This window comes from Hyla sarda, chromosome 1 (assembly GCF_029499605.1).
Source record: "Hyla sarda isolate aHylSar1 chromosome 1, aHylSar1.hap1, whole genome shotgun sequence".
Lineage (NCBI taxonomy): Eukaryota > Metazoa > Chordata > Amphibia > Anura > Hylidae > Hyla > Hyla sarda.
Genome location: NC_079189.1, coordinates 471,892,778 through 471,918,389, shown reverse-complemented (window position 1 = coordinate 471,918,389; position 25,612 = coordinate 471,892,778). Strand labels below are relative to the sequence as shown.

Sequence of the window (25,612 nt, the reverse complement as noted above, 5' to 3'; positions counted from 1 at the left end):
AAGACTGTGCAGACATGCTGGGAGTTTTAGTTCTGCAACATCTGAAGGGCCAGATGTTACAGAACTACAACTCCCAGCATGCCTGAGAGTAGTTTTGCAACATCTGGAAACCACAGTTTGGAGACCACTGCATGCTGGGAGTTGTAGTTTTGTAACTTCTAGCAGGCCACAGTGATGATCACTCACCTCCGATGCCGCCGCTTCTTTAAATTGTCTAAAATGCTCCTCTAAAATGTTAGATAATGGAAGCCTGACAGATCCCATTAAAACTAACCATATAGAATCATACAGTGGCCTTGCCAACTTTCTTTGTTAATCTTCCCTTATGACATCACACGTGACGTCATCAAGTGTTTGGAGTTATCTGTACCAGCCACTAGTACAGTTCAGGCTTTAGCTATCAGAGGGAGCGCACACAAGGAGCAGGAGATGAGGAAGAGGACAAGATGACACCGGAGAGGTACATAAATCCTAAATATTGGTCAGAATACATCTAGAGTTCTAGACTTGCAAATGATGACTAGATCTATTAAATATAACGTGTCAAAATAATAATGTAAATTGTATTAAATCTAATTATTTAACTAGAAGAAATATCCGCAGCACACACGTATTAGTGAAAAATCAAACGGTGGTTTATTCCATCAGAAAAAACATGAGTGTAGGGAAGTTCCCTACAATCATGTTTTTTCTGATGGAAGAAACCACTGTTTGATTTTTCACTAATACGTGTGTGCTGCGGATATTTCTTCTATTTTTATATGGACCCCTGACCAAGGTCTGGACTCTGCGGGCACCACTTCATCATCTTACTTGGAGTGGATAGTGCTGCTTTGCTCCTAATTTTTTAAATTATTTAACTAGACACTTTGCTGATGTTCACAAATGATCAAGTATATACTGTTTATTCAATTCTATTACACAAAGAGTTAAGGGGTGTAAGTACTGTATGCGTATATTAAGTCTATGAGGGATAATTATCAAAATCTGTGTAGAGGAAGAGTGGAGCAGTTGCACATAGCAATACTGAATCATAAAAAGAAGTGCATACATTGAATTTTCTTGTGAGCAGGGATGGGGGTAAGCAGGGATGGTGCTGGGGAGCGGGGGGCAGGGATGGTGTCTGTGTGGGGGGTGTTTGGGGGGGCACAGAGTTAAGAAACACTGTCCAGGCATGGTTGGAGTGGTAGTTCGGCAACATCTGAAGGGCCAGATGTTGCAGAACTACAACGCCCAGCAAGCCTGACTGTCTGGGCATGCTGGGAATTGTAGTTTGCAACATCTGTATAGTGGTCTTCAAACAGTGCCCCTCCAGATGTTGCAAAACGACAACTACCAGCATGCCAAGACTGTGCAGACATGCTGGGAGTTTTAGTTCTGCAACATCTGAAGGGCCAGATGTTACAGAACTACAACTCCCAGCATGCCTGAGAGTAGTTTTGCAACATCTGGAAACCACAGTTTGGAGACCACAGCATGCTGGGAGTTGTAGTTTTGTAACTTCTAGCAGGCCACAGTGATGATCACTCACTTCCGATGCCGCCGCTCCTTTAAATTGTCTAAAATGCTCCTCTAAAATGTTAGATAATGGAAGCCTGACAGATCCCATTAAAACTAACCATATAGAATCATACAGTGGCCTTGCCGGCTTTCTTTGTTAATCTTCCCTTATGACATCACACGTGACGTCATCAAGTGTTTGGAGTTATCTGTACCAGCCACTAGTACAGTTCAGGCTTTAGCTATCAGAGGGAGCGCACACAAGGAGCAGGAGATGAGGAAGAGGACAAGATGACACCGGAGAGGTACATAAATCCTAAATATTGGTCAGAATACATCTAGAGTTCTAGACTTGCAAATGATGACTAGATCTATTAAATATAACGTGTCAAAATAATAATGTAAATTGTATCAAATCTAATTATTTAACTAGACACTTTGCTGATGTTCACAATAGACCAAGTATATACTGTTTATTCAATTCTATTAGACAAAGAGTTGGGGGTGTAAGTATATTGGTCCTGATTTACTATTGTAAACCCAACATATTTTGTCGGGTTGGGCGCCAGAAATTCTGTCTGCGCCAGAATCTGCGCCAGAATTCTGTCTTTTTGCGCCAGAATTCTTTTTGTGCAAGATATGAAAAACCCGACCAACTCTCCATTTTACTGAGAAATCCCAAAAAAGGGGCATAGCTGTTGAGAAAAGGGACAGTGGTCACAGAAAAGGGGCGTGTTCCTGACATTTTCATAAAAACCCAACATATTTACTAAGGTTTCCACAGAAAACATAGTGGATATGAGCTGAGGAAAACCAGACAGATCAGAGCATGTGTAAAAAAAAGCAAAATGTAGGGAAACCTTAGTAAATACTGTGGGGAAAAAATTGTAGGGAATCAAAACCCACAAATAAACCTACACAACACTCTTAGTAAATAAGGGCCATTGAGTCTATGAGGGAGAATCATCAAAATCTGTGTAGAGGAAGAGTGGAGCCTTTGCACATAGCAACAATCAGATTGATTCTTTCAGTTTTCAGAAGCCTTTTTTTTTAAAATGAAAGAAGCAATCTTGTTGGTTGCTACTGGCAACTGGTCAACTTTTCCTCTGCACTGGTTTTGCTAAATCTCCCCCTATATCTATAGTTTTCCATACATAGAAAGGGAAAAGCACCTAAATGTCTAAAACACACCCATATGTTCAGTGTATGTGACCTACTAATGGGGGTAACAGGGAAGTAATATAAGAGATCTCTGACCTTTAACATGACCTTCTGTTATAACCTAAAACAAGAATTTAGGCTGGAATAATGTATATTTCACTATTATAATGCTAGATTTCATGTATGACTATTAATACTGAATCATAAAAAGGAATGCATACAATGATTTTTCTTTAACAGGATTGTCCCACAGAACAAATTGAGTAAAATCAGATGTGTGCCCCATAAATATATGTAAAGGGAAACAAATGTGCTGTTTTTAAGGAAAATAACTTACATCCCTGTAGAGTTCTTCTCCCCCATGGATCTGATCACCAAATTTCCTCTGAGCCCTAACCCTTCTGTTGCCAGGCAGAGCATACTTCCCACAATCCCCCTTGCTTATAAGCACAGTGGAGACAAACTGCCATTACCTTCAGGAGACTGCAGGTGAACTGAGCATGTGTTACCCTGCCATAGTAGGCCGTAACCAAGGGCAACAGTTATCAAAACAATGCAGGTACATGGAGGATTAGTAATCTTATATCTCTCACTGAGATAGATAGATAGGGCATGGATCAGTGTTTTCTGAACAGATTGCCTTCAGCAGTTGAAAAACTACAACTGCCAGCATGCTTGGAGTTGTAGTCTTGCTACCTTCCTCGACTCTTAAAAAAAAAAAAAAAAAATCTTGCTACCACTGGAGGCACCATGGTTGGGAAACACTGACATAGATAGATATATGGATAGATAGATAGGGAATAGATATAGGACATAGATCAATGGTTCGTAGCCAGGGTGACTCCAGCATGCTGGAAATTGTAGTTTTGCAACAGCTGGAGGCACTCTCTTCAGGAAACACTGATCTATCTATCTATCTAGCTATCTATCTAGCTATCTTTATCAATGTTTCCCAACCCTCCCAACATGCTGGTAGTTGTAGTTTTGTAACAGCTGGAGGAACCCTGGTAAGAAAGTGAGGGGTGAGCAGGGATGGTACTGGGGGGGGAGAAGGGGTGGCTACAGGGATAGTGCTGAAAAAAGGGGGGGGCAGGGATGATCTGTGGGTAGGTGTTTGAGGGACACAGCGTTAGGAAACACTGATAAAGATAGATGGATAAATAGATAGATAGAAAAATTTTAAAAAATAGAGGCACTCCAGTGCCGTGAAAAAAGTGGTGTTTATTTCGCTCAAACATGAAACAACATTTCGGCCAGCTCACCCAGCCATTATCAAGCGGTTTGAAAATGGCTGGGTGAGCTAGCCGAAATGTCGCCTCATGTTTGGGTAAAGTAAACACCACTTTTTTCCCGACAGTGGAGTGCTGCTGTTTATCCAGCAGGACGGGTTTGGAAGGAGGAAGCCTTCTTGTCCCGTGAAGTTGCCTGCCTGGCCCCCTTATTGGCAGCAAAGGTCCGAAAGGACCAAAAGGAGGTTGACTTGCGACGGGAAGCAGTACTGCGAGCCTTATTCTGAGGTAGTAAGGAACTTTTACCCCCAGTCGCCTCTGAGATAATTTCATCTAGGCGCTTACCAAAGAGCCGAGAACCAGTAAAGGGAAGTTCAGTCAGAGACTTCTTGGAAGTGGCGTCCGCATCCCAGGCTTTGAGCCACATGGATCGGCCACCAGGTTGCCTGTGGCAAAGGCAGCACAGCGGGCCGACTGCATGGAAGCAGAACACAGAAAGTCTTCAGCTTTGGAAAGTTGGAGAGCTAAATCAGCCAAGTCCTCCGCAGGAGACCCAGAAAGGATACCCTGGCGGAGTTGGGAAGCCCAGACTGAAAGGGCTTTAGATACCCAGGCAGAAGCAAATTCAGGAAGGAGTGAAGAACCGGCTGTTTCAAAGGCAAATTTTTCCAAGGTCTCCACTTTCTTGTCCGCCGGGTCCTTGAAGGAGGCTGCATCAGCTAACGGCAGAATAGTCGTCTTTGACAGGTGGGAGATCGGGGGATCCACAATTGGAGGGGAGGTCCACCGAGTAATGAGGTCCATGGCGAAGGGATACTGCGCTTGAACCTTCTTTGCTTCCTGAAACTTCTTATCAGGGTACCTCCAGGCAGATTCCAGTAAGGCTTCAAATTCAGCATGAGAGCTGAAAACCTTTGGTGCCGGTCGGGCACGGTGAAAGGAAACTTCTGGAGCTACGTTGAAGTTCCTGGGTCCTCTAGATGGAAGGTGTCCCTTATGGCCGAAACCAGTGTGTCCACCCTGTCCGTTGTATCTGTTCGGTCCTCTTAGTCAGAGGCAGAATCAGAAGCCTCATCTACAAGTTCTCCAGGAGAGTGGGAACGAGTGGAGGCAGCCTTGGAAGAAGGCAACTCTGACCTGGTACTCTGATCTGGAGATCCAGAATGGTGACCAGAGGAGCGTCCTCTGGAAGAGAGATGCGTGTAGGAAGCTGGAGCAGAGGGGCGACACCTGTGAGGGGAGCGCCTGCGTCTGCTAGAGTCTGGGGATGAGTCCAAGGAAATACCCCTATGACGCTTGTGAGAGCATTAAGCATAGTAAGAAAGAGAGCGGGTCTCCGGTGTAAGGAGGACCTCTCCAAGGCAGTCATCATGGAACGGGAGACCTGCGCCAAGTTGGAAATAGACTGGGAGAGGGAGGACACCCAACCTGGGGGGATAGCCAAGCCCACTGGGTCTTGGGGAGCATCCTGAGTAGAAAAACCAGGGGGGTCAGGGGGTGCAGTGGTGCAGGCGGAACAAGTGGGTTCAGCAGAACAAGACATTTTAGTGTTGCAGCAAGTATAATAGGTGACCAGGGTCCCAGTTACCTGCTTAGATGGAGGAACAGTTCTTGGCTCAGACATAGTAAAAAATGAAACAGTCTCACCAGTGTCTGTGTCTCTAACAGGGCAGCTGCTGTGAGGAGAACTTTAGTCAGCTGCTGAGAGAGAGAGGCAGGGGCAAGCAGGACCAATGAGAAGTGGGGCAGGATTAGACTAGGGTGCCTCTGATTGGTCCTAGAGCCCCTCTCACACCCACTTCGCAAATTGGCAGAAGTAATTTGTGCGCCTGTACCTCATAGAGCGCGATCCCCACCGGCCGCGGGTGGGCAGAGCTAGAGTCTGCAAATGCCCGGCGCAAAGATAATAACATGGCTGGTGATAATGGCACCCGCTCTCTAAACCCCCGTCGCATTGACACATGATGCGGCCGGATCCGATGCCGGTGCACATGTGAGAGCGGGGAAGGGAGAAGTGGGCAGCCGCGGCTGCTGAGGAAAAAGAACTGCAAGTGGTTAAGCATCGGCGCCTGAACAGACAGGAGCCGAGACAGTCCTACACCACTGACAAATACCTTTTGGCCCCAGACCAGTTCCTGTGGTAGGGAGATTCCGGGAAAGTAAGAAAAAAGGTGGGTTAACAGACCCACTTCATTGAAAAAGGTCCCCACATCCTTAGGCAATAATAAAGAGGAGTGAGCCCAAAACAGGGGGTCTCCAGAGGTTGAAAGTCCCTAAAACCTGTAAGAAAAGGGGGGAAAATACTCACCTCATTTAGAAGAACTTACCCAATGAAGTCTTCAGTCAACTTTTAGTCACCTCATCATGCCGAGCTGTAACAGCGAGACGAGCAGGGAAAAGTGGGGGACCCGGACCCATGAGGTACAACCCCAGGCGCTGACCGTTGGTGAGAGGGGGTTAACAGTACGTCCACGATGCCTGTGCCCCCTTAATCGCAAATGGGGAAACAGTGAACGCTATGTTCCTGTGTCCCAACCTAAAAACAGGTATAGAAAAGGGAATAAGAAACTAAACGTCCCTAATCAGGAAAATAAAAAATGTTTGACCAGGTCTTTCTCCTGCAGACACTAAGCTAAAACTGATTACCTCAGGCTCTGTAGGTGGGTATATCCTGCTGGGAGGAGCCGACCTTTTTGGTTTCCATAGTGTCAAGTCTCCTAGCAACAACAGCATATACCCAAGGTCTGTGTCCACCCAATGGAGCCGATAGAGAAAACCCACAATAAAACCCCTGACAATACCATAACCATATATTGCCTTTTAGAATTATACCGAGAGGCATAAGAAAGACACTGTCATACCACTGCAGTCTATTAATATAAGAGCTATCGAAAGATGGCTGCTTTAAGTCCCTTAATGGGAATAGTTGGAAACTAATAAGAAGTAAAACAAGGCTAATAAAATATTTCAAAAAAACTAAACCTCCGCCTGAACAAAAATATTCCTTTAAAAAACGTTTTTTGTAGAAAAATAATACACTGCACTACAACAGTGGTGCAAGGCAGAAATGCTATGAAAAAACAGATTCATAAATACAAAAGAAGTAAATAAATAAATAAAACTGATTAGGGTTAGTTAAAAAAGTATAAAATATTAAGAAACGGTCGATAAAACAATAAAAGATTAGCAGAATAGTTAGAAAGTTAAGGGGGTACTCCATTGCTCAGCGATTGGAACAAACTTTTCCGAACGCTGGAGCCGGCGTTGGGAGCTCATGACGTCATAGCCCCACCCTTTCATTACTTCACGCCCTTCACCTCAATGCAAGTCTATAGGAGGGGCGTGACGGCTGTACCCCTTTAAAAATATGAAAAATGGTAGATAAAATTATTTAAAAAAACATCAACCCCGCCCCCACAAAAACATCCCTTTAAAAATCCTTTTTTGTTATCAAATGTACAATTCAGAATAAAGAAAAGAAAATATAAAACATTTTTTTTATAAGTAAACCCTCCAAAAATCTATCACAGCTATACTCATAGCATAAATGTGAGAGGCATAAATCATTTAATAAAATAATACAAACTCCCCCTTTCAAAATTAAAAGGCATATATTCCCATTACATGATTAACTCTTGTATATAATATAACATTTTTAGATAAAATATTTAGTCGAAAAAATATTAAAAAAAACTAATCTAGATCCCAATGTGTTCCATCTTTTATTTGTTCCTTTTTTTTATGCGGTTTCATAATGCCTGAGATAAGTATTTCTGGCCCTAGAATGTTATATATATTTGCGTCTGTAGCATGTATCAGGAACATGTTATCATACCTGTGTCTTTTTACAGATGACTGATGCCCGGTGAGAAGTTGAACGTGACATATACCCTCGTCAGCTGCAAGAAAGGAACCACGAGACAGGTAATTAATATTTATATTAATTACTGATAACAATCAGGCTAGATGTAAAATCTAGACCTGCAGAGATGTCATAGTCTCTCCCTTATACATGAAGATATATGTGTGTTGTCAAAAAGTATATCGTCTATAGACCACTTCTTATATAACACAACCATATCTCAGGTACAGAGATTAGGAACATTAAAGATCCTAATTCTCTATGTTTTATTTGTAGGAATCCCCTTTTTCGATATTTAATACAATAAACTGAGTTGACTGCAGAGTTTACAAGTTTACCTTAGACTGCTGACTGACCGCAGATTTAAGACTTAACTATACTAAGTAAAGAAAAATCTATATTTTTTCTGCTTCAAATATATAATTATTGCCAAAGACTATAGCCATAATACATAGCCTGTTGACATGATGCTGAAGGGAATAATACAAAGCACTTTAATACTAATGCAGTGTATTATATGAGCAATCTGAAGATCGCTGTTAAAAGTCCCCTTTATAAAAAATTGAAGGCTAGGTTCTCACTGAGGAATTTCTAGCTGGAATAATTATTGCCGGAGGTTCCATGGGTGCATTGCCGTCCCCAAAGATGGCAATGTATTCTGCATGGATCCTATCTAAAAAAAAAAAAAGCTAAAATTAAACAATTTATAAAATAATTGACCCCAACCCCAACCCCAACCCCTACAAAAATGTATAGATAAGAAAAAAGATTAAAAGTAACCCCCAAAATTTTAAAAGTAACCCAACCCTCCCCTCACATTAGCCATCATTAAACATTGGCTGGCAAAATAATGCTGACAGCCATAATACACTGCACTGTAATACTAGTGCAATGTATTATATAGGCAATCAGTAGATCGCTGGTGAAAGCCCTCTCATGGTTTAAAAAACCCACAATAAAATCCCTGACAATACCATAACCATACATTGCCTTTTAGAATAATACCGAGAGGCATAAGAAAGACAATATCATACCACTGCAGTCTATTAATATAAGAGCTATCGAAAGATGGCTGCTTTAAGTCCCTTAATATGAAAAGTTAAAAACTATCAAGAAGAAAACCAAGGCTAAAAAAATATTTAAAATAAACTAAAACTCCGCCTTAACAAAAATATCCCTTTAAAAACATTTTTGTATCAAATATAAAATTAAGAAAAAAATATATAAAAATGCCCAAAATATGTTATAATCCCATAAAAAAAGAAAATAATGATAGCCATAACCATACACTGCCTGTCAGCATAATGCTGAGAGGCATAATACACTGCACTACAATAGTGTGGCAGTGTTTCATAGAAATGATCAGATCAGGGGTGAAAGGTCGTTCTCATATGGGAAAAACAAAAATAGAAAGGCAGAAATACTATGAAAAAAAAGATTAATAAATACAAAAGAAGTAAATAAATAAAACTGATTAGGGTTAGTTAAAAAAGTATAAAATATTAAGAAACGGTCGATAAAATAATAAAAAATTATCAGAATAGTTAGAAAGTTAAAGGGGTACTCCATTGCTCAGCGATTGGAACCAAGTTTTCTGAACGCTGGAGCCGGCGTTGGGAGCTCATGACGTCATAGCCCCACCCCTTCATTACTACACGCCCTTCACCTCATTGCAAGTTTATAGGAGGGGCGTGACGGCTGTACCCCTTTAAAAATATGAAAAATGGTTGATAAAATTATAAAAAAAAAAACATCAATCCCGCCCCCACAAAAACATCCCTTTAAAAATCCTTTTTTGTTATCAAATGTACAATTCAGAATAAAGAAAAGAAAATATAAAAATTTTTTTTGTTTTTTATTAATAAACCCCCCAAAAATCTATCACAGCTATACTCATAGCATAAATGTGAGAGGCATAACTCATTTAATAAAATAATACAAACTCCCCCCTTTCAAAATTAAAAGGCATATATTCCCATTACATGATTAACTCTTGTATATAATATAAAATTTTTAGATAAAATATTTAGTAAAAAATATATTAAAAATGTACATTATATTTTAAGTAAAAAAACTAATCTAGATCCCAATGTGTTCCATCTTTTATTTGTTCCTTTTTCTTATGCGGTTTCATAATGCCTGAGATGAGTAGTTCTGGCCCTAGAATGTTATATATATTTGCGTCTGTAGCATGTATCAGGAACATGTTATCATACCTGTGTCTTTTTACAGATGACTGATGCCCGGTGAGAAGTTGAACGTGACATATACCCTCGTCAGCTGCAAGAAAGGAACCACGAGACAGGTAATTAATATTTATATTAATTACTGATAACAATCAGGCTAGATGTAAAATCTAGACCTGCAGAGATGTCATAGACTCTCCCTTATACATGAAGATATATGTGTGTTGTCAATAAGTATATCGTCTATAGACCACTTCTTATATAACACAACCATATCTCAGGTACAGAGATTAGGAACATTAATGATCCTAATTCTCTATGTTTTATTTGTAGGAATCCCCTTTTTCGATATTTAATACAATAAACTGAGCTGACTGCAGAGTTTACAAGTTTACTTTAGACTGCTGACTGACCGCAGATTTAAGACTTAACTATACTAAGTAAAGAAAAATCTATATTTTTTCTGCTTCAAATATATAATTATTGCCAAAGACTATAGCCATAATACATAGCCTGTTAACATGATGCTGAAGGGCATAATACAAAGCACTTTAATACTAATGCAGTGTATTATATGAGCAATCTGAAGATCGCTGTTAAAAGTCCCCTTTATAAAAAATTAAAGGCTAGGTACTCACTGAGGAATTTCTAGCTGGAATAATTATTGCCGGAGGTTCCATGGGTGCATTGCCGTCCCCATAGATGGAAATGTATTCTGCATGGATCCTATCTAAAAAAAAAAAAAGCTAAAATGTAACAATTTATAAAATAATTAACCCCAACCCCTACAAAAATGTATAGATAAGAAAAAAGATTAAAAGTAACCCCAAAAATGTTAAAAGTAACCCAACCCTCCCCTCACATTAGCAATCATTAAACATTGGCTGGCAACATAATGCTGACAGCCATAATACACTGCACTGTAATACTAGTGCAATGTATTATATAGGCAATCAGTAGATCGCTGGTGAAAGCCCTCTCATGGTTTAAAAAACCAACAATAAAATCCCTGACAATACCTTAACTATACATTGCCTTTTAGAATAATACAGAGAGGCATAAGAAAGACAATGTCATACCATTGCAGTCTATTAATATAAGAGCTATCGAAAGATGGCTGCTTTAAGTCCCTTAATATGAAAAGTTAAAAACTATCAAGAAGAAAACCAAGGCTAAAAAAAATATTTAAAATAAACTAAAACTCCGCCTTAATAAAAATATCCCTTTAAAAACTGTTTTGTATCAAATATAAAATTAAGAAAAAAATATATAAAAATGCCCAAAATATGTTATAATCCCATAAAAAAAGAAAATAATGATAGCCATAACCATACACTGCCTGTCAGCATAATTCTGAGAGGCATAATACACTGCACTACAATAGTGGTGCAGTGTTTCATAGAAATGATCAGATCAGGGGTGAAAGGTCGTTCTCATATGGGAAAAACAAAAATAGAAAGGCAGAAATGCTATGAAAAAAAAGATTAATAAATACAAAAGAAATAAATAAATAAAACTGATTAGGGTTAGTTAAAAAAGTATAAAATATTAAGAAACGGTCGATAAAATAATAAAAAATTTTCAGAATAGTTAGAAAGTTAAAGGGGTACTCCATTGCTCAGCGATTGGAACAAAGTTTTCTGAACGCTGGAGCCGGCGTTGGGAGCTCATGACGTCATAGCCCCACCCCTTCATTACTACACGCCCTTCACCTCATTGCAAGTTTATAGGAGGGGCGTGACGGCTGTACCCCTTTAAAAATATGAAAAATGGTTGATAAAATTATAAAAAAAAAAACATCAATCCCGCCCCCACAAAAACATCCCTTTAAAAATCCTTTTTTGTTATCAAATGTACAATTCAGAATAAAGAAAAGAAAATATAAAAAAAATTTTGTTTTTTATTAATAAACCCCCCAAAAATCTATCACAGCTATACTCATAGCATAAATGTGAGAGGCATAACTCATTTAATAAAATAATACAAACTCCCCCCTTTCAAAATTAAAAGGCATATATTCCCATTACATGATTAACTCTTGTATATAATATAAAATTTTTAGATAAAATATTTAGTAAAAAATATATTAAAAATGTACATTATATTTTAAGTAAAAAAACTAATCTAGATCCCAATGTGTTCCATCTTTTATTTGTTCCTTTTTCTTATGCGGTTTCATAATGCCTGAGATGAGTAGTTCTGGCCCTAGAATGTTATATATATTTGCGTCTGTAGCATGTATCAGGAACATGTTATCATACCTGTGTCTTTTTACAGATGACTGATGCCCGGTGAGAAGTTGAACGTGACATATACCCTCGTCAGCTGCAAGAAAGGAACCACGAGACAGGTAATTAATATTTATATTAATTACTGATAACAATCAGGCTAGATGTAAAATCTAGACCTGCAGAGATGTCATAGACTCTCCCTTATACATGAAGATATATGTGTGTTGTCAATAAGTATATCGTCTATAGACCACTTCTTATATAACACAACCATATCTCAGGTACAGAGATTAGGAACATTAATGATCCTAATTCTCTATGTTTTATTTGTAGGAATCCCCTTTTTCGATATTTAATACAATAAACTGAGCTGACTGCAGAGTTTACAAGTTTACTTTAGACTGCTGACTGACCGCAGATTTAAGACTTAACTATACTAAGTAAAGAAAAATCTATATTTTTTCTGCTTCAAATATATAATTATTGCCAAAGACTATAGCCATAATACATAGCCTGTTAACATGATGCTGAAGGGCATAATACAAAGCACTTTAATACTAATGCAGTGTATTATATGAGCAATCTGAAGATCGCTGTTAAAAGTCCCCTTTATAAAAAATTAAAGGCTAGGTACTCACTGAGGAATTTCTAGCTGGAATAATTATTGCCGGAGGTTCCATGGGTGCATTGCCGTCCCCATAGATGGAAATGTATTCTGCATGGATCCTATCTAAAAAAAAAAAAGCTAAAATGTAACAATTTATAAAATAATTAACCCCAACCCCAACCCCTACAAAAATGTATAGATAAGAAAAAAGATTAAAAGTAACCCCAAAAATGTTAAAAGTAACCCAACCCTCCCCTCACATTAGCCATCATTAAACATTGTCTGGCAACATAATGCTGACAGCCATAATACACTGCACTGTAATACTAGTGCAATGTATTATATAGGCAATCAGTAGATCGCTGGTGAAAGCCCTCTCATGGTTTAAAAAACCAACAATAAAATCCCTGACAATACCTTAACTATACATTGCCTTTTAGAATAATACCGAGAGGCATAAGAAAGACAATGTCATACCATTGCAGTCTATTAATATAAGAGCTATCGAAAGATGGCTGCTTTAAGTCCCTTAATATGAAAAGTTAAAAACTATCAAGAAGAAAACCAAGGCTAAAAAAAATATTTAAAATAAACTAAAACTCCGCCTTAATAAAAATATCCCTTTAAAAACTGTTTTGTATCAAATATAAAATTAAGAAAAAAATATATAAAAATGCCCAAAATATGTTATAATCCCATAAAAAAAGAAAATAATGATAGCCATAACCATACACTGCCTGTCAGCATAATTCTGAGAGGCATAATACACTGCACTACAATAGTGGTGCAGTGTTTCATAGAAATGATCAGATCAGGGGTGAAAGGTCGTTCTCATATGGGAAAAACAAAAATAGAAAGGCAGAAATGCTATGAAAAAAAAGATTAATAAATACAAAAGAAATAAATAAATAAAACTGATTAGGGTTAGTTAAAAAAGTATAAAATATTAAGAAACGGTCGATAAAATAATAAAAAATTTTCAGAATAGTTAGAAAGTTAAAGGGGTACTCCATTGCTCAGCGATTGGAACAAAGTTTTCTGAACGCTGGAGCCGGCGTTGGGAGCTCATGACGTCATAGCCCCACCCCTTCATTACTACATGCCCTTCACCTCATTGCAAGTTTATAGGAGGGGCGTGACGGCTGTACCCCTTTAAAAATATGAAAAATGGTTGATAAAATTATTTTAAAAAAACATCAACCCTGGCCCCACAAAAACATCCCTTTAAAAATCCTTTTTTGTTATCAAATGTACAATTCAGATTTAAGAAAAGAAAATATAATTTTTTTTTTTTTATAAATAACCCCCCCAAAAATCTATCACAGCTATACTCATAGCATAAATGTGAGAGGCATAACTCATTTAATAAAATAATACAAACCCCCCCTTTCAAAATTAAAAGGCATATATTCCCATTACATGATTAATTCTTGTATATAATATAACATTTTTAGATAAAATATTTAGTAAAAAAATATAAAAAATGTACATTATATTTTAAGTAAAAAAACAAATCTAGATCCCAATGTGTTCCATCTTTTATTTGTTCCTTTTTTTTATGCGGTTTCATAATGCCTGAGATGAGTAGTTCTGGCCCTAGAATGTTATATATATTTGCGTCTGTAGCATGTATCAGGAACATGTTATCATACCTGTGTCTTTTTACAGATGACTGATGCCCGGTGAGAAGTTGAACGTGACATATACCCTCGTCAGCTGCAAGAAAGGAACCACAAGACAGGTAATTAATATTTATATTAATTACTGATAACAATCAGGCTAGATGTAAAATCTAGACCTGCAGAGATGTCATAGTCTCTCCCTTATACATGAAGATATATGTGTGTTGTCAAAAAGTATATCGTCTATAGACCACTTCTTATATAACACAACCATATCTCAGGTACAGAGATTAGGAACATTAAAGATCCTAATTCTCTATGTTTTATTTGTAGGAATCCCCTTTTTCGATATTTAATACAATAAACTGAGTTGACTGCAGAGTTTACAAGTTTACCTTAGACTGCTGACTGACCGCAGATTTAAGACTTAACTATACTAAGTAAAGAAAAATCTATATTTTTTCTGCTTCAAATATATAATTATTGCCAAAGACTATAGCCATAATACATAGCCTGTTAACATGATGCTGAAGGGAATAATACAAAGCACTTTAATACTAATGCAGTGTATTATATGTGTAAGTGTAAGATCGCTGTTAAAAGTCCCCTTTATAAAAAATTGAAGGCTAGGTTCTCACTGAGGAATTTCTAGCTGGAATAATTATTGCCGGAGGTTCCATGGGTGCATTGCCGTCCCCATAGATGGCAATGTATTCTGCATGGATCCTATCTAAAAAAAAAAAAAAGCTAAAATTAAACAATTTATAAAATAATTGACCCCAACCCCAACCCCTACAAAAATGTATAGATAAGAAAAAAGATTAAAAGTAACCCCCAAAATTTTAAAAGTAACCCAACCCTCCCCTCACATTAGCCATCATTAAACATTGGCTGGAAAAATAATGCTGACAGCCATAATACACTGCACTGTAATACTAGTGCAATGTATTATATAGGCAATCAGTAGATCGCTGGTGAAAGCCCTCTCATGGTTTAAAAAACCCACAATAAAATCCCTGACAATACCATAACCATACATTGCCTTTTAGAATAATACCGAGAGGCATAAGAAAGACAATATCATACCACTGCAGTCTATTAATATAAGAGCTATCGAAAGATGGCTGCTTTAAGTCCCTTAATATGAAAAGTTAAAAACTGTCAAGAAGAAAACCAAGGCTAAAAAAATATTTAAAATAAACTAAAACTCCGCCTTAACAAAAATATCCCTTTAAAAACATTTTTGTATCAAATATAAAATTAAGAAAAAAATATATAAAAATGCCCAAAATATGTTATAATCCCATAAAAAAAGAAAATAATGATAGCCATAACCATACACTGCCTGTCAGCATAATGCTGAGAGGCATAATACACTGCACTACAATAGTGTGGCAGTGTTTCATAGAAATGATCAGATCAGGGGTGAAAGGTCGTTCTCATATGGGAAAAACAAAAATAGAAAGGCAGAAATACTATGAAAAAAAAGCTTAATAAATACAAAAGAAGTAAATAAATAAAACTGATTAGGGTTAGTTAAAAAAGTATAAAATATTAAGAAACGGTCGATAAAATAATAAAAAATTATCAGAATAGTTAGAAAGTTAAAGGGGTACTCCATTGCTCAGCGATTGGAACCAAGTTTTCTGAACGCTGGAGCCGGCGTTGGGAGCTCATGACGTCATAGCCCCACCCCTTCATTACTACACGCCCTTCACCTCATTGCAAGTTTATAGGAGGGGCGTGACGGCTGTACCCCTTTAAAAATATGAAAAATGGTTGATAAAATTATAAAAAAAAAACATCAATCCCGCCCCCACAAAAACATCCCTTTAAAAATCCTTTTTTGTTATCAAATGTACAATTCAGAATAAAGAAAAGAAAATATAAAAAAAATTTTTCTTTTTTATTAATAAACCCCCCAAAAATCTATCACAGCTATACTCATAGCATAAATGTGAGAGGCATAACTCATTTAATAAAATAATACAAACTCCCCCCTTTCAAAATTAAAAGGCATATATTCCCATTACATGATTAACTCTTGTATATAATATAAAATTTTTAGATAAAATATTTAGTAAAAAAATATATTAAAAATGTACATTATATTTTAAGTAAAAAAACTAATCTAGATCCCAATGTGTTCCATCTTTTATTTGTTCCTTTTTCTTATGCGGTTTCATAATGCCTGAGATGAGTAGTTCTGGCCCTAGAATGTTATATATATTTGCGTCTGTAGCATGTATCAGGAACATGTTATCATACCTGTGTCTTTTTACAGATGACTGATGCCCGGTGAGAAGTTGAACGTGACATATACCCTCGTCAGCTGCAAGAAAGGAACCATGAGACAGGTAATTAATATTTATATTAATTACTGATAACAATCAGGCTAGATGTAAAATCTAGACCTGCAGAGATGTCATAGTCTCTCCCTTATACATGAAGATATATGTGTGTTGTCAAAAAGTATATCGTCTATAGACCACTTCTTATATAACACAACCATATCTCAGGTACAGAGATTAGGAACATTAAAGATCCTAATTCTCTATGTTTTATTTGTAGGAATCCCCTTTTTCGATATTTAATACAATAAACTGAGTTGACTGCAGAGTTTACAAGTTTACCTTAGACTGCTGACTGACCGCAGATTTAAGACTTAACTATACTAAGTAAAGAAAAATCTATATTTTTTCTGCTTCAAATATATAATTATTGCCAAAGACTATAGCCATAATACATAGCCTGTTGACATGATGCTGAAGGGAATAATACAAAGCACTTTAATACTAATGCAGTGTATTATATGAGCAATCTGAAGATCGCTGTTAAAAGTCCCCTTTATAAAAAATTGAAGGCTAGGTTCTCACTGAGGAATTTCTAGCTGGAATAATTATTGCCGGAGGTTCCATGGGTGCATTGCCGTCCCCAAAGATGGCAATGTATTCAGCATGGATCCTATCTAAAAAAAAAAAAAGCTAAAATTAAACAATTTATAAAATAATTGACCCCAACCCCAACCCCTACAAAAATGTATAGATAAGAAAAAAGATTAAAAGTAACCCCCAAAATTTTAAAAGTAACCCAACCCTCCCCTCACATTAGCCATCATTAAACATTGGCTGGCAAAATAATGCTGACAGCCATAATACACTGCACTGTAATACTAGTGCAATGTATTATATAGGCAATCAGTAGATCGCTGGTGAAAGCCCTCTCATGGTTTAAAAAACCCACAATAAAATCCCTGACAATACCATAACCATACATTGCCTTTTAGAATAATACCGAGAGGCATAAGAAAGACAATATCATACCACTGCAGTCTATTAATATAAGAGCTATCGAAAGATGGCTGCTTTAAGTCCCTTAATATGAAAAGTTAAAAACTGTCAAGAAGAAAACCAAGGCTAAAAAAATATTTAAAATAAACTAAAACTCCGCCTTAACAAAAATATCCCTTTAAAAACATTTTTGTATCAAATATAAAATTAAGAAAAAAATATATAAAAATGCCCAAAATATGTTATAATCCCATAAAAAAAGAAAATAATGATAGCCATAACCATACACTGCCTGTCAGCATAATGCTGAGAGGCATAATACACTGCACTACAATAGTGTGGCAGTGTTTCATAGAAATGATCAGATCAGGGGTGAAAGGTCGTTCTCATATGGGAAAAACAAAAATAGAAAGGCAGAAATACTATGAAAAAAAAGATTAATAAATACAAAAGAAGTAAATAAATAAAACTGATTAGGGTTAGTTAAAAAAGTATAAAATATTAAGAAACGGTCGATAAAATAATAAAAAATTATCAGAATAGTTAGAAAGTTAAAGGGGTACTCCATTGCTCAGCGATTGGAACCAAGTTTTCTGAACGCTGGAGCCGGCGTTGGGAGCTCATGACGTCATAGCCCCACCCCTTCATTACTACACGCCCTTCACCTCATTGCAAGTTTATAGGAGGGGCGTGACGGCTGTACCCCTTTAAAAATATGAAAAATGGTTGATAAAATTATAAAAAAAAAAACATCAATCCCGCCCCCACAAAAACATCCCTTTAAAAATCCTTTTTTGTTATCAAATGTACAATTCAGAATAAAGAAAAGAAAATATAAAAAAAATTTTGTTTTTTATTAATAAACCCCCCAAAAATCTATCACAGCTATACTCATAGCATAAATGTGAGAGGCATAACTCATTTAATAAAATAATACAAACTCCCCCCTTTCAAAATTAAAAGGCATATATTCCCATTACATGATTAACTCTTGTATATAATATAAAATTTTTAGATAAAATATTTAGTAAAAAATATATTAAAAATGTACATTATATTTTAAGTAAAAAAACTAATCTAGATCCCAATGTGTTCCATCTTTTATTTGTTCCTTTTTCTTATGCGGTTTCATAATGCCTGAGATGAGTAGTTCTGGCCCTAGAATGTTATATATATTTGCGTCTGTAGCATGTATCAGGAACATGTTATCATACCTGTGTCTTTTTACAGATGACTGATGCCCGGTGAGAAGTTGAACGTGACATATACCCTCGTCAGCTGCAAGAAAGGAACCACGAGACAGGTAATTAATATTTATATTAATTACTGATAACAATCAGGCTAGATGTAAAATCTAGACCTGCAGAGATGTCATAGACTCTCCCTTATACATGAAGATATATGTGTGTTGTCAATAAGTATATCGTCTATAGACCACTTCTTATATAACACAACCATATCTCAGGTACAGAGATTAGGAACATTAATGATCCTAATTCTCTATGTTTTATTTGTAGGAATCCCCTTTTTCGATATTTAATACAATAAACTGAGCTGACTGCAGAGTTTACAAGTTTACTTTAGACTGCTGACTGACCGCAGATTTAAGACTTAACTATACTAAGTAAAGAAAAATCTATATTTTTTCTGCTTCAAATATATAATTATTGCCAAAGACTATAGCCATAATACATAGCCTGTTAACATGATGCTGAAGGGCATAATACAAAGCACTTTAATACTAATGCAGTGTATTATATGAGCAATCTGAAGATCGCTGTTAAAAGTCCCCTTTATAAAAAATTAAAGGCTAGGTACTCACTGAGGAATTTCTAGCTGGAATAATTATTGCCGGAGGTTCCATGGGTGCATTGCCGTCCCCATAGATGGAAATGTATTCTGCATGGATCCTATCTAAAAAAAAAAAAGCTAAAATGTAACAATTTATAAAATAATTAACCCCAACCCCAACCCCTACAAAAATGTATAGATAAGAAAAAAGATTAAAAGTAACCCCAAAAATGTTAAAAGTAACCCAACCCTCCCCTCACATTAGCCATCATTAAACATTGTCTGGCAACATAATGCTGACAGCCATAATACACTGCACTGTAATACTAGTGCAATGTATTATATAGGCAATCAGTAGATCGCTGGTGAAAGCCCTCTCATGGTTTAAAAAACCAACAATAAAATCCCTGACAATACCTTAACTATACATTGCCTTTTAGAATAATACCGAGAGGCATAAGAAAGACAATGTCATACCATTGCAGTCTATTAATATAAGAGCTATCGAAAGATGGCTGCTTTAAGTCCCTTAATATGAAAAGTTAAAAACTATCAAGAAGAAAACCAAGGCTAAAAAAAATATTTAAAATAAACTAAAACTCCGCCTTAATAAAAATATCCCTTTAAAAACTGTTTTGTATCAAATATAAAATTAAGAAAAAAATATATAAAAATGCCCAAAATATGTTATAATCCCATAAAAAAAGAAAATAATGATAGCCATAACCATACACTGCCTGTCAGCATAATTCTGAGAGGCATAATACACTGCACTACAATAGTGGTGCAGTGTTTCATAGAAATGATCAGATCAGGGGTGAAAGGTCGTTCTCATATGGGAAAAACAAAAATAGAAAGGCAGAAATGCTATGAAAAAAAAGATTAATAAATACAAAAGAAATAAATAAATAAAACTGATTAGGGTTAGTTAAAAAAGTATAAAATATTAAGAAACGGTCGATAAAATAATAAAAAATTTTCAGAATAGTTAGAAAGTTAAAGGGGTACTCCATTGCTCAGCGATTGGAACAAAGTTTTCTGAACGCTGGAGCCGGCGTTGGGAGCTCATGACGTCATAGCCCCACCCCTTCATTACTACATGCCCTTCACCTCATTGCAAGTTTATAGGAGGGGCGTGACGGCTGTACCCCTTTAAAAATATGAAAAATGGTTGATAAAATTATTTTAAAAAAACATCAACCCTGGCCCCACAAAAACATCCCTTTAAAAATCCTTTTTTGTTATCAAATGTACAATTCAGATTTAAGAAAAGAAAATATAATTTTTTTTTTTTTTATAAATAACCCCCCCAAAAATCTATCACAGCTATACTCATAGCATAAATGTGAGAGGCATAACTCATTTAATAAAATAATACAAACCCCCCCTTTCAAAATTAAAAGGCATATATTCCCATTACATGATTAATTCTTGTATATAATATAACATTTTTAGATAAAATATTTAGTAAAAAAATATAAAAAATGTACATTATATTTTAAGTAAAAAAACAAATCTAGATCCCAATGTGTTCCATCTTTTATTTGTTCCTTTTTTTTATGCGGTTTCATAATGCCTGAGATGAGTAGTTCTGGCCCTAGAATGTTATATATATTTGCGTCTGTAGCATGTATCAGGAACATGTTATCATACCTGTGTCTTTTTACAGATGACTGATGCCCGGTGAGAAGTTGAACGTGACATATACCCTCGTCAGCTGCAAGAAAGGAACCACAAGACAGGTAATTAATATTTATATTAATTACTGATAACAATCAGGCTAGATGTAAAATCTAGACCTGCAGAGATGTCATAGACTCTCCCTTATACATGAAGATATATGTGTGTTGTCAATAAGTATATCGTCTATAGACCACTTCTTATATAACACAACCATATCTCAGGTACAGAGATTAGGAACATTAATGATCCTAATTCTCTATGTTTTATTTGTAGGAATCCCCTTTTTCGATATTTAATACAATAAACTGAGCTGACTGCAGAGTTTACAAGTTTACTTTAGACTGCTGACTGACCGCAGATTTAAGACTTAACTATACTAAGTAAAGAAAAATCTATATTTTTTCTGCTTCAAATATATAATTATTGCCAAAGACTATAGCCATAATACATAGCCTGTTAACATGATGCTGAAGGGCATAATACAAAGCACTTTAATACTAATGCAGTGTATTATATGAGCAATCTGAAGATCGCTGTTAAAAGTCCCCTTTATAAAAAATTAAAGGCTAGGTACTCACTGAGGAATTTCTAGCTGGAATAATTATTGCCGGAGGTTCCATGGGTGCATTGCCGTCCCCATAGATGGAAATGTATTCTGCATGGATCCTATCTAAAAAAAAAAAAGCTAAAATGTAACAATTTATAAAATAATTAACCCCAACCCCAACCCCTACAAAAATGTATAGATAAGAAAAAAGATTAAAAGTAACCCCAAAAATGTTAAAAGTAACCCAACCCTCCCCTCACATTAGCCATCATTAAACATTGTCTGGCAACATAATGCTGACAGCCATAATACACTGCACTGTAATACTAGTGCAATGTATTATATAGGCAATCAGTAGATCGCTGGTGAAAGCCCTCTCATGGTTTAAAAAACCAACAATAAAATCCCTGACAATACCTTAACTATACATTGCCTTTTAGAATAATACCGAGAGGCATAAGAAAGACAATGTCATACCATTGCAGTCTATTAATATAAGAGCTATCGAAAGATGGCTGCTTTAAGTCCCTTAATATGAAAAGTTAAAAACTATCAAGAAGAAAACCAAGGCTAAAAAAAATATTTAAAATAAACTAAAACTCCGCCTTAATAAAAATATCCCTTTAAAAACTGTTTTGTATCAAATATAAAATTAAGAAAAAAATATATAAAAATGCCCAAAATATGTTATAATCCCATAAAAAAAGAAAATAATGATAGCCATAACCATACACTGCCTGTCAGCATAATTCTGAGAGGCATAATACACTGCACTACAATAGTGGTGCAGTGTTTCATAGAAATGATCAGATCAGGGGTGAAAGGTCGTTCTCATATGGGAAAAACAAAAATAGAAAGGCAGAAATGCTATGAAAAAAAAGATTAATAAATACAAAAGAAATAAATAAATAAAACTGATTAGGGTTAGTTAAAAAAGTATAAAATATTAAGAAACGGTCGATAAAATAATAAAAAATTTTCAGAATAGTTAGAAAGTTAAAGGGGTACTCCATTGCTCAGCGATTGGAACAAAGTTTTCTGAACGCTGGAGCCGGCGTTGGGAGCTCATGACGTCATAGCCCCACCCCTTCATTACTACATGCCCTTCACCTCATTGCAAGTTTATAGGAGGGGCGTGACGGCTGTACCCCTTTAAAAATATGAAAAATGGTTGATAAAATTATTTTAAAAAAACATCAACCCTGGCCCCACAAAAACATCCCTTTAAAAATCCTTTTTTGTTATCAAATGTACAATTCAGATTTAAGAAAAGAAAATATAATTTTTTTTTTTTTTATAAATAACCCCCCCAAAAATCTATCACAGCTATACTCATAGCATAAATGTGAGAGGCATAACTCATTTAATAAAATAATACAAACCCCCCCTTTCAAAATTAAAAGGCATATATTCCCATTACATGATTAATTCTTGTATATAATATAACATTTTTAGATAAAATATTTAGTAAAAAAATATAAAAAATGTACATTATATTTTAAGTAAAAAAACAAATCTAGATCCCAATGTGTTCCATCTTTTATTTGTTCCTTTTTTTTATGCGGTTTCATAATGCCTGAGATGAGTAGTTCTGGCCCTAGAATGTTATATATATTTGCGTCTGTAGCATGTATCAGGAACATGTTATCATACCTGTGTCTTTTTACAGATGACTGATGCCCGGTGAGAAGTTGAACGTGACATATACCCTCGTCAGCTGCAAGAAAGGAACCACAAGACAGGTAATTAATATTTATATTAATTACTGATAACAATCAGGCTAGATGTAAAATCTAGACCTGCAGAGATGTCATAGTCTCTCCCTTATACATGAAGATATATGTGTGTTGTCAAAAAGTATATCGTCTATAGACCACTTCTTATATAACACAACCATATCTCAGGTACAGAGATTAGGAACATTAAAGATCCTAATTCTCTATGTTTTATTTGTAGGAATCCCCTTTTTCGATATTTAATACAATAAACTGAGTTGACTGCAGAGTTTACAAGTTTACCTTAGACTGCTGACTGACCGCAGATTTAAGACTTAACTATACTAAGTAAAGAAAAATCTATATTTTTTCTGCTTCAAATATATAATTATTGCCAAAGACTATAGCCATAATACATAGCCTGTTAACATGATGCTGAAGGGAATAATACAAAGCACTTTAATACTAATGCAGTGTATTATATGTGTAAGTGTAAGATCGCTGTTAAAAGTCCCCTTTATAAAAAATTGAAGGCTAGGTTCTCACTGAGGAATTTCTAGCTGGAATAATTATTGCCGGAGGTTCCATGGGTGCATTGCCGTCCCCATAGATGGCAATGTATTCTGCATGGATCCTATCTAAAAAAAAAAAAAAGCTAAAATTAAACAATTTATAAAATAATTGACCCCAACCCCAACCCCTACAAAAATGTATAGATAAGAAAAAAGATTAAAAGTAACCCCCAAAATTTTAAAAGTAACCCAACCCTCCCCTCACATTAGCCATCATTAAACATTGGCTGGAAAAATAATGCTGACAGCCATAATACACTGCACTGTAATACTAGTGCAATGTATTATATAGGCAATCAGTAGATCGCTGGTGAAAGCCCTCTCATGGTTTAAAAAACCCACAATAAAATCCCTGACAATACCATAACCATACATTGCCTTTTAGAATAATACCGAGAGGCATAAGAAAGACAATATCATACCACTGCAGTCTATTAATATAAGAGCTATCGAAAGATGGCTGCTTTAAGTCCCTTAATATGAAAAGTTAAAAACTGTCAAGAAGAAAACCAAGGCTAAAAAAATATTTAAAATAAACTAAAACTCCGCCTTAACAAAAATATCCCTTTAAAAACATTTTTGTATCAAATATAAAATTAAGAAAAAAATATATAAAAATGCCCAAAATATGTTATAATCCCATAAAAAAAGAAAATAATGATAGCCATAACCATACACTGCCTGTCAGCATAATGCTGAGAGGCATAATACACTGCACTACAATAGTGTGGCAGTGTTTCATAGAAATGATCAGATCAGGGGTGAAAGGTCGTTCTCATATGGGAAAAACAAAAATAGAAAGGCAGAAATACTATGAAAAAAAAGCTTAATAAATACAAAAGAAGTAAATAAATAAAACTGATTAGGGTTAGTTAAAAAAGTATAAAATATTAAGAAACGGTCGATAAAATAATAAAAAATTATCAGAATAGTTAGAAAGTTAAAGGGGTACTCCATTGCTCAGCGATTGGAACCAAGTTTTCTGAACGCTGGAGCCGGCGTTGGGAGCTCATGACGTCATAGCCCCACCCCTTCATTACTACACGCCCTTCACCTCATTGCAAGTTTATAGGAGGGGCGTGACGGCTGTACCCCTTTAAAAATATGAAAAATGGTTGATAAAATTATAAAAAAAAAACATCAATCCCGCCCCCACAAAAACATCCCTTTAAAAATCCTTTTTTGTTATCAAATGTACAATTCAGAATAAAGAAAAGAAAATATAAAAAAAAATTTTCTTTTTTATTAATAAACCCCCCAAAAATCTATCACAGCTATACTCATAGCATAAATGTGAGAGGCATAACTCATTTAATAAAATAATACAAACTCCCCCCTTTCAAAATTAAAAGGCATATATTCCCATTACATGATTAACTCTTGTATATAATATAAAATTTTTAGATAAAATATTTAGTAAAAAAATATATTAAAAATGTACATTATATTTTAAGTAAAAAAACTAATCTAGATCCCAATGTGTTCCATCTTTTATTTGTTCCTTTTTCTTATGCGGTTTCATAATGCCTGAGATGAGTAGTTCTGGCCCTAGAATGTTATATATATTTGCGTCTGTAGCATGTATCAGGAACATGTTATCATACCTGTGTCTTTTT

The 25,612-nt window shown here is 35.7% G+C and overlaps 2 long non-coding RNA genes across 2 annotated transcripts in view; one reads left to right on the top strand and one right to left on the bottom strand.

The window, feature by feature from the left end:
- Nucleotides 1-3,063, bottom strand: part of LOC130285500 (uncharacterized) — a 36,030-nt gene extending 32,967 nt beyond the window's left edge. The window contains exon 1 of the long non-coding RNA XR_008847352.1: nucleotides 2,999-3,063. This is a non-coding gene — a long non-coding RNA (uncharacterized LOC130285500). The remainder of the gene's footprint in view (nucleotides 1-2,998) is intronic.
- Nucleotides 286-14,615, top strand: LOC130285508 (uncharacterized). Its single transcript, XR_008847359.1, has 3 exons — nucleotides 286-460; nucleotides 1,697-1,805; nucleotides 14,445-14,615. It is a non-coding gene; the product is annotated as an uncharacterized LOC130285508 (long non-coding RNA).
- Nucleotides 14,616-25,612: the final 10,997 nt, after the last annotated feature.